The sequence below is a fragment of the Silene latifolia genome, chromosome Y, assembly GCF_048544455.1.
Source record: "Silene latifolia isolate original U9 population chromosome Y, ASM4854445v1, whole genome shotgun sequence".
Lineage (NCBI taxonomy): Eukaryota > Viridiplantae > Streptophyta > Magnoliopsida > Caryophyllales > Caryophyllaceae > Silene > Silene latifolia.
The window spans coordinates 294899647-294910048 of NC_133538.1; the positions used below are offsets into that span (position 1 = coordinate 294899647).

A 10402-nucleotide genomic window follows, 5' to 3' on the forward strand; every position below is an offset into this window, starting at 1 on the left:
ATGGTGTACCCAAGGACATCATTTCCGATAGAGACTCCAGGTTTCTATCCAAATTCTGGCAGGAGTTGCAGTCACTAATGGGTACTCAGTTAAAGATGAGCACCGCTTTTCATCCAGCTACCGATGGGCAGACGGAGAGGACTATTCAGACACTCGAGGACATGTTGAGTGCTTGTGTTTTGGAGTTTGGCGGGTCTTGGGAGGATAGACTGGGGTTGATTGAGTTTTCATACAACAACAGTTACCACGCTAGTATTGGGATGGCTCCATTTGAGGCTCTGTATGGCAGGAAGTGTAGGAGTCCTGTGTGTTGGGATGATCGAGCTGATGCGGTAGTTTTGGGACCGAGAGATGATTCGGGAGATGGTTGAACAGTGCGAGATCATTCGACGACGAGAAGATGCGGGCTGCCCAGACCGGCAGAAGAGCTATCGACGCTAGGAGAAGCGACATTTCTTTCCAGGTGGGGGAGAAAGTACTTCTTAGAGTGTCTCCGATGAAGGGAGTGATGAGATTTGGGAAGCGGGGAAAGTTGAGCCAGAAGTTTATTGGGCCATATGAGATCCTGGATAGAGTTGGAGAAGTGGCATATCGGCTAGCTCTACCACCAGCTTTAGCCAGGGTACATAATGTCTTCCATGTTTCTCAGTTGCGGAGATATTTGAGTGACCCTTCGCATATTTTGAGCCATGATGTGGTCGAGGTGGACGAGCAGTTGACTTACATCGAGACGCCTAAGGAGATCTTGGACAGGAAGGTTAGAAAGACCAGGCACGGAGAGGCGCTTTAGTGAAAGTGTTGTGGACTAATCATAAAGCCGAGGAGGCTACCCGGGAAACCGAGGCCGTGATGAGAGAGAGTTATCCACATCTGTTCACTTGAGGTAAGTTACGGGACGTAACTTTCTTTTTAGGAGGGTAGAATGTAACATTTCGTGTTTATGTAGTCTAGTTGTGTATTTGACCGTGTTAGTTATACGAGATGTCTTTTATATTTTCGTATGTCATGCTTGATATGGGAGCGAACTTCGGGACGAAGTTCTTTTTAAGGGGGAAGACCTGTAATACCCGTATTTTATTATCGTTTGGGCAAGTTTTATTATTTAATGGTAGCGTAAAAATAATTGATTAATTCATATCGTATCATATCGTAAGATGAGTCGGGTTTATAGCTGAGTGGCATTTTGGGTCAAGCTGTCATAGCCCATTTACCCACTTACTACCACTTACCCATTTACCTTTTTACCCTACCAAAACCCTAAAATGAAACCCTAATCTAACATTAAAAACCCAACCCCTTCATACCGTCATTTTCTACACCTCACCATCATCAACCCTTTTCTTTCACGCCTCAAGCAACAACCGCAGCCAACGAACGCACGCCGGTGAGTGTGGAGGGAATAGGGACTGCCGTGAGTCTAGGGGAGCCTTTGCTAGGGGTAGAGGGTGGTTGTACTGGCCGGAAAAGCACAGGTCGACGGCCGTCATAGGTAAGATTTTCCGTTTTCATTTCTGTCCCGCTGTTTTGAATTGTGTTATGCGTCTTTTAGGGTCTGTTGTGGCTGTCGTGGGGTTATGGGATGTGTTGTTGGTGTGGAGTCGAGTTGGGTGGTGGTGGTTAGAGTGGTGGTCGTTGCTGGTGGTGTTTGCAGTGGTGGTGTTTAGGTGTCGGGGTTGGTTGGGGGTTTTTGTTTGTGTTTCAGACATAGGGAAAAGGGGTGGCACCACCGTGGACTCGGGGGAGGTCGAATCGGTGGTGCCACGTGTGTCAGAGTCGCCGTGCGGCGACGGTGGTGTCAATGGTGGTGGTTGGTAAGGTGGCGGGGAGTGTCGTGGTGGTAGGCGAGTTGGGAAAGGGGTTGGTGTCATTTGTGGCGGCCGGAACGCAGCGGGGGTTTTGGTGGTGGTGGCTCGACCGCCGGCGTGGGTCGACCACGTTGGTGGTGGTGGGAGGTGGCAGGCCAGACACAGTGTCGGCCTGGTGGTCGGCGGTGAGGATTGGTGGTTGAGGGGCGTGTTGTGACGGGTTGAAAAGGGGGGTGCGCGTGAGTCGGGTTGTGCGTTGTTTTTGAATTAATTTTGTTACGGGTTTTATTTTAATGAGTCGGGAATGTGTATACTTATAATATTTACATTATTAGTTTGATTATTAAGTTAATTTTAAGTAGCGGTGACGGAATAATGTCTATAAGCTTTTGAGTCGGGATTTTATTTCGGGAAAGTTACTATTTTTAGTAACTTGCTATTTTTGGTAATTGCTACTTGGGAAACTTCCCATTTTAGGAAACTTTCTATTTTGGGTAACTTATATTTTTATTAACTTCTAAATTGGGAAAGTTTCTACTTATAGTAGCTCTTGAGTATGGGAACGGGAATAGTTAATTGAATTAATTATGTTATGTATATGTCTAGGTGGCGAGTTTCGGGTGGAGTACTTCTGATCTGCAGTTAGCTTTTACCGCTATTTGAGGTAGGGGAATACACTGGACTTGATATCGTACTATGTGACTGGATTGACTAAATCGGTGATTTACATGTTGTAATATGATTGCCTGATTTCATTTCGTTAAGTACTATTGTTGAACTGTTTTATTATATTATTACATTGGAGTTGGTGGAGGTGGTGATGATGACATTGTGATAAGGCCCAGCGGGTTCTGCGCAGACTTGCCCTGGTGTCCTCAGCTGCGAGCTGGCAGATCGGCTACGGTCGATATTTATAGTCTACCGGGGATCGGTATGGCTGGGTTGTCCGGGTTGTGAGTTGTGATGGCGGTGTTGGTGATGGAGGAGTATGTGTGTTGTGTTACTGTTTATTGTATTACCTACTCAGCTTCGTGGCTGACCCCGTGTATTCGTGTACGCCTGTGATGATCCAATTATTGGGGAGCAGATTGACAGGTATTCAGAGACTGATGGGAGCTGGCCGGGAAGAGAGCTTGGATGACTGACTTAGTGCCTAGCCCACCTTAGTCTTTTTAGTAGTTTTATCAGACTCATCTTTTGGTCGTATTTGGAGACTTATTTTAATTTCAGTTGTAATGTCACTATAAACATTATAATAAAGTACTGTGTTTCTTTCCTTTGTTATCTACTGCCTCGGGTTTCCGAGATGGTAACACCATCATTTATCTGAGGAGTCCTAGTTCAGGCCCTTAAATAAATGGGGGTGTTACACTTACGATTAAAATGAGTAAAAATTGGGATACAAATAACTGAAAGATTAACAATAAATAACCAACGGTTTCAATACCAAATTTAATCAACGAAAATAAACCATAAATTAAATACTAGAGAGGTAGAGAGAACTTAATCGCTGCCCGGAATTTGTAGTCGGAACTTCGGATGTCGCACCTCAGGAACCGCCTCAAATTCACCCTTACTCGACCGTGTGCTAAGACTCCGCCCGAGTACGATCTCCTACTGCTCTCACGACCCAATAGGTCTCAAATCGTCACTCTATTTCGCTCAATTTCTATGAATTATCTAGGTATTCGGCTTCCTTTTATTCTGACGGAGAACATTGGTATTTATACTTGAACAAAAATCGGTATATGGGATTGATTTTGTGAGTAAAATATGGGAAAAGATCAAATTTGAGAACCCGAGTAAGAGATTGAGTTTCCATTGTAGTTGGTTGCTCCGCGTATCGTCTTCCCGTAGCTTCTCTTCTTATTTTGTGGTCTTTTATTTGTCTTTGTCCAGGGGAAAATTCCATAAAGTATTTCCTTTGTTTGTTTGATCCAATTGCATAGCTCGGCCCATATCCTCTTGTTGTAATCTAGCATATACAAAACACACTTTCGTTAGCTATATTAGCTTTAAAATAATATATCAGTAATTAAATCCCGTAACTAACAAACTTATTATAATTAGCTCATATAAACAGATATACGAATGTAAAATATAAAGATAAGGGGTTTAAATATGAGTAATTATCGTCTTATCAAATTCCCCCACACTTAAGTTATTGTCGCCCTCGGCAATGACAAAACATGAGCTATAAAAACATTATCAACCTCAAAGATTTTAGACTTAACCAAACAAGTTTATCGACGACAAACTAAAACATTTTTAGAAATCATTTTATTTGAGTTAGTGAGTCAACGGAAAATATTTGTAGTTAGATTAGAAAGTAACATATACCAAATTTTCCCTCCACTTAAAACTATACAACCAACTAATTAGCCAACATAAGTATTTTAAACCGCTTCTAAATTACAATTATAAATAAATGCATTAGCAATACACTCAGTCCAACTACCTTCGTGCGCATGTGCAAGTGTATTGACTCGAAGAGGAGGGCTTAACAACTTAAGGTCTTAGAGAAAGGGGATTTACTTTCTGTACATTGTACGAGGATCGTTCTTCCGAGCATTCAAGTGTATCCGTCATACCTCAATAAATTTACCACCAAAACACACATCCACCACCACATCATTCACGTCTTTTTCCTTCATTCATTTTCTTTTCAATTTTTTTCATATTTTTCAGGTTTTTTTTTTCTCTGTTTTGACTTTTTTTCCTTTTTTCCACTATCACCACCTTCTGTACTCGTGGATATATCTAGGGCCCCTTGTAGCGAGCATTCGACCAATGGATCCCGCACATCCGGACAAGTCATTAGGCATTCTCCCAATACATTGATTGGGGTTCCCCTAAGGGTCTAATTACTCGGGCACCGGATAGAATTGAGGTCAAGAAATTAAAGAGGGAGTCACCTATGAAAGTAAATTGGTTAATAAGACCGGCTTACGCTCCCACACTCTAGAGTCAACGAAAAGTGTAATAAAGGTAGCCAAAGAAAGTGCTTTACGATTCTAATTTAAAGGAGACTTAAAATATGTATGTCACTTAATTAATCAATCCAAGTTCAAAATGGAGGAAAAACTCATGTATACACGACTTCAAAGCATTTTATATTACTACTAATATTAGTGAAATTAGTTTTAAGTTAGTATTTTTGAAAAGATGTTAGATTAGAGCTTGTCGTCGACTCTCTAGTCTAGTTAGCCCAATAAAAATAAGGTCTTTTTTACTTGCCAAATACCAATTTCCGAAAAAAATTTGACAGCAACTCCCCTAAAAACGGACATATCCAAAAATTAAGCAACCTGAAAGTGCAGCAAAAATATACATGGCAACCCGCCAGACTCCAATTTCAGCCCACAAAAACCACAACTCCAACAATTTTTTAAAGTAAACCCAGTTTTTAGACCTTGCCTCTCCCCCACACTTAAACTCGACATCGTCCTCGATGTCAGCATAGACAACGAGATTAAAAATATTTGGCATATAGTAAAAATAAGAAGGAAAAAGCACTTAGCGGATTCAAATGAAGCATTCTCAGCAAGATGCTACAACCTTTTTTTTTTAAACAGCTCTTCAACGTCAGCCATAGTAGCAGCTTAGAATCGGAACATAAGTGCTCTTATGATTGTACGACTCTTTTTGAATGTTTTAGCCCTAAAGTAGCACTGTCTAAATGTCGATCATGGCTCCCAGCGCAGCAACAGTACCCGTTTTATCACATCATCACCCTAGTACAACAAATTATAAACTGAAGATTGCAACTTACGATTAAAACGAGTAAAAATTGGGATACAAATAACTGAAAGATTAACAATAAACAACCAACGGTTTCAATACTAAATTTAATCAACGAAAATAAATCATAAAATGAATACTAGAGAGGTAGAGAGAACTTAATCACTGCCCGGAATTTGTAGTCGGAACTTCGGATGTTGCACCTCAGGAACCGCCTCAAATTCGCCCTTACTCGACCGTGTGCTTAGACTCCGCCCGAGTACGATCTCCTACTGCTCTCATGACCCAATATGTCTTAAATCGTCACTCTATTTCGCTCAATTTCTATGAAATATATTGGTATTCGGATTCCTTTTATTCTGACGGAGAACATTGGTATTTATACTTGAACAAAATTCGGTATTTGGGATTGATTTTGTGAGTAAAATATGGGAAAAGATCAAATTTGAGAACCCGAGTACGAGATTGAGTTTCTATTGTAGTTGGTTGCTCCGCGTATCGTCTTCCCGTAAATTCTCTTCTTATTTTGTGGTCTTTTATTTGTCTTTGTCCACGGGCAAATTTCATAAAGTATTTCCTTTGTTTGTTTGATCCAATTGCATAGCTCGGCCCATATCCTCTTGTTGTAATCTAGCAGATACAAAACACACTTTTGTTAGCTAAATTAGCTTTAAAATAATATATCAGTAATTAAATCCCGTAACTAAGAAACTTATTACAATTAGCTCATATAAACAGATGTACGAATGTAAAATATAAAGATAAGGGGTTTAAATATGAGTAATTATCATCTTATCAAGGACAATGGCCTACTGTGCACAATGGAAAATCAATCTGGTGACCTTCACACCAGGCTATCCAAAAGCCAACGGCCAGGCCGAATCCCGCAACAAAGTGGTAATCAGTTGCATGAAGAAAAAACTAAATAGAAGAAAAGGCAGATGGGCTGAAGAACTCCCTCTAGTCCTCTGGGCTGACAGGATTACACCTAAAACATCCACAGTCCAGACCCCTTACTCCCTGGTCTATGGCTTTGAAGCAGTGATCCCGACAGAAATCCATATACCAACTACCAGGTGCAGCCTGAACACCGTGGAGGAAAACCAGCCACTAATGAAAGACAGCCTGACCCTAGCTGAGGAGCTGAGAGATGCAATCATGATCAGAATAGCCTCCTACCAACAAACAGTAGCCAAAAGCTATAATAAAAATGTGAACATCAGAGTATTCAAGGAAGGGGACTTAGTCCTACGTAAAGTCTTCCCAAATACAAAAGACAAGAATGCTGGCAAACTTGCTCCTGCATGGGAAGGACCTTACCTGATTGATTCAATAGTAGGGAAGGGAGCCTACAGGCTACAGACCCTGGACGGAGAAATGATCCCCATATCCTGGAACATCTCCCACTTAAAACTCTTTCATGTTCAAACCATTTATCTTATGCTTAAACCAGGTAAGACTATCAACCTTATCTCTTACCTGGCATGATTCTATGTGTAAACCCCTGAATAAAATGATCCATGTTCCTTCTATGTTCTTTCTATGTGCTTTCCTGCTAGTTGCAATTGCCTGTCATAATTACAATTTTCACCATATGCCTCAAATTACCATGTTAAATCCTGAAAACTTGTTTTACGCTTCCACTGCAATTAATTAGATAATTATCTTTACATGCTTAAACAAATATTCAGGATTGAGGGCCACTCCACCCAACCTGAACAGCATCCCAGAAATGCTTCACAAACATTGGCATTTTTGCCACATCTAAAAAACGCATAAAAACTGAGCTCAGTAAAAAAGACAGGTATAATGGTGAGATAAATCCAGACTACTTGTCTTAAGCCCTCCTGACAGGTTGAGGTCAATAAGCTCTCCTGACAGGCAACTATCCCTCTTACCTAAAAAAGCCCTCCAGACAGGTTAAGAGCCCTAAAATCCTTGGACGGATTGAGGGCCATAAGCCCTCCTGACAGGCATTATCTTAACAAATAAACCAAATTTCACTACTTCAACAGGTACTATCTAATCAGACCAAGCACACAATGGAAACAAGAAAGCAACTTAAATTACACTAAAAGAAAAGCAAGGAACAAAGTTTGCCCAGAGAACATCCGCCCCTGGATGAGAGAAATACCAACAAGCACGAAATTCAAAGTTTGTCCAGGGAACATCCCCCCTGGATGGGCCAAAAAAAGTCATCTTAAGTAAAACCATCAACCTGCCTTGAAGGCAGTGGCAGAACTTATGCCTTCATCAGCTGCCTCCTCCTCTTCATTATCCTCATCCTCATCAGCCTCACCAATTTTATCTTTAGTCGGAGGAGAATCAACCTCATCATCAGCATTCAGCTTGCAAAGATCAGGGTATGTAGCATTGAGGTAAGCCATTTCCTGCTCCGGGTTCTAATACGGCCTGACTTCCACAGGATCCTTCATGGCATCAACACGACCCTTGCCAAAGAAATACAAGGCAGCATCCTTATACCTGCCCTGCACCACATCCCTTTTAGCAGCCAACTCCTCATTTGCCTTCAAGAGATCCTGCAAATCCTGCTTCTCAGCCTTCAACTCATATTGGACTGTAGCAAGTTTAGCCTGGATGGACTTCACAACATTTTGGGCAGACCCCAATTTGGATGTTTCAACAACCAACCTTGCCTTGCCTGCCTCATTCTCCTTCTTCAAAGACTCATTCTCCCTTTTCAACACTTCCAAGTCAGTCTTCAAAGATTCAGCGTCCTTCTTCGGGCATTGCACCTCCCAGACCAAAGTCCCTTTTTTAGCATTCGAAGATTTCAGCTCACAGGCACCCCTTAACATGTCATTTACATTCTGCAACAAGATCACAAATTAGACAAGCTGGAGCAAGAAACACACAGGCAAAATAAAATTAAGGAAGAAAGAATTATAACTCCTGCAGCATGGTAACAAGATTAGCAGCATAATCCCTAGAACGGTACACAACAGCTACTGCATGAGCAGACATATCCTAAGCTTGATACTTATAGTAAGGATCATCAACCAGAAAAGAGTGAGCTTGGATTTGTTCCTTGGAAAATTGAACATCGGCAAGCCTAGCCTTGAACTCCCTGGCCTCAGTCACACCTTCACCACCAACTCCTTCAGAAATATCATCCGACCTTTTTCTCTTGCCAGCTTGACTGGGCTTATCAACATCAACCACAACCTGCAGAGTAGGCACCAATTGAGCCTGATGAGCGGGGACCTGGATTTGAAGCGTACTATCACTCCCTGTAGCCTCACTACTCTGGGATTTTTCCCTATAATCTGGGAAATGCTTGCCTTTACCAGGGATAAGCCAAAACTAGCAACCCTTGCAGAAGCCCTAGTAGCTACACGACGAAATTCTATATCAGCAATACTAACATATGCTCAGGCATCAAAATCAACATAGAAAAGACAAAAACTTACTGCCTGATGATGAGGCCCCTGAAGCCTTGACACTTTTGGTAGCCTTGTAAGTACTCAGCTTAGCCTTCCTGAAGCGAGGCAGGGGCTCTTGACCAAGACAAGCAGGCCACGCCCTCTCCTCATCTTCCAAGGCCATAAAAGCTGCAATCCGATCAGCCGACCCCTCAGCATCAGGATCACAAGCCCAGTTATATACTATGATACAACACAAGTAAGTTTTCATTAAAATCTGATTTACATACTATCATAATTTGAATTGAACGTAGGAAAAAGAACTTACCACCCTCCACAGCCGGATATTTAAGATAATCCAGATCAGGGGCAACATAATCTGCTCTGATGAACATATAGGCTGTGGCCCATCCCTTATCATCGCCTGAATCAAAGTTAGTTATTAGATGAGTCATTCTTGAAAGTTGAAGCGTCCAGTGGTATTATTTTTCAAATGATAAACATTCTTGAAATCCTCAAGAGTAATCACCAAGGTGTGCTTGGCACATAGATGTTCAACAGATTGAACAATCTTCCAAACCATCGGCATAAGTTGAAAAGGAGCAACCTTGATGGCCCTAATAACCTCAACCATAAACGGAGAAAAGGGAAGCCTGCAACCTCCCTTTAACGCCCATTCAAAAATACAAAACTAGCCAGGACTGCACCAGTTAGCCCTGACTGGACCACTCTCAGGGACCCAGACCTCAGCATCAGAAGGAAGTAGACTTCTGCCCTTCAAAAAATGTTCAAAAGAAGGTTTAAGTTGGTTAGCCTCTGGAAATGAAGCAGACAATGATTTCACAGGGCCAAAAGTGACACCCTTATGTGTGATAGACATAATTTCTGCAGGGGCAAAAATTTCCATAACATCATCCTCAGGGATGACTTCCTGCACATCTACCACCACCGGAGGCTGATCAGCCTCAGCAGCCTTCGGTCCAACAGCTCTTCTTCTTCCACCGGCCATTTTTATTGATTAGAGTATGAAGATTATTGAAACAGGTAAATTTGTCTCACAAAGAAATTAGAGAAGAGGGAAAGAAAGTTTGAAGAATTGAAGAATGAAAATGTGGAATCAAATGACGGCTCAAAGCATTTTATAGCCACAAAAACAATCCAACAGATAATGCAAGTGGATGAGTTCAATCATGACTCTCCTAGGGTTTGATGAACCTACCTCATTTATGGACACTAGCCCTTAGGAAGTTGAAAGGGACTCAAATTCATTTTCGGTAAAGATTCTCATATTTTTTGCCTAGTCCGATTTTTTATCTCCTCATACCTAGATAGAACGAAAGGAAATAAGGAGATAAGGGGCAATTGTTGGGCCAAGAATTGTCCTGCCTGATCAGACAAAAGTCAGGCAAAGAAACACCAAGTCTAGCCTGAACGGAAGTAACTCAATATCAAGCATACTATACACAGGCAGGT

At 41.7% G+C, this 10402-nt stretch overlaps 1 long non-coding RNA gene across 1 annotated transcript; it reads left to right on the top strand.

The window, feature by feature from the left end:
* Positions 1–2408: 2408 nt before the first annotated feature.
* Positions 2409–3081, top strand: LOC141633623 (uncharacterized). The gene is made up of 2 exons (XR_012538409.1): positions 2409–2469; positions 2893–3081. It is a non-coding gene; the product is annotated as an uncharacterized LOC141633623 (long non-coding RNA).
* The last annotated feature ends 7321 nt before the right edge of the window (positions 3082–10402 follow it).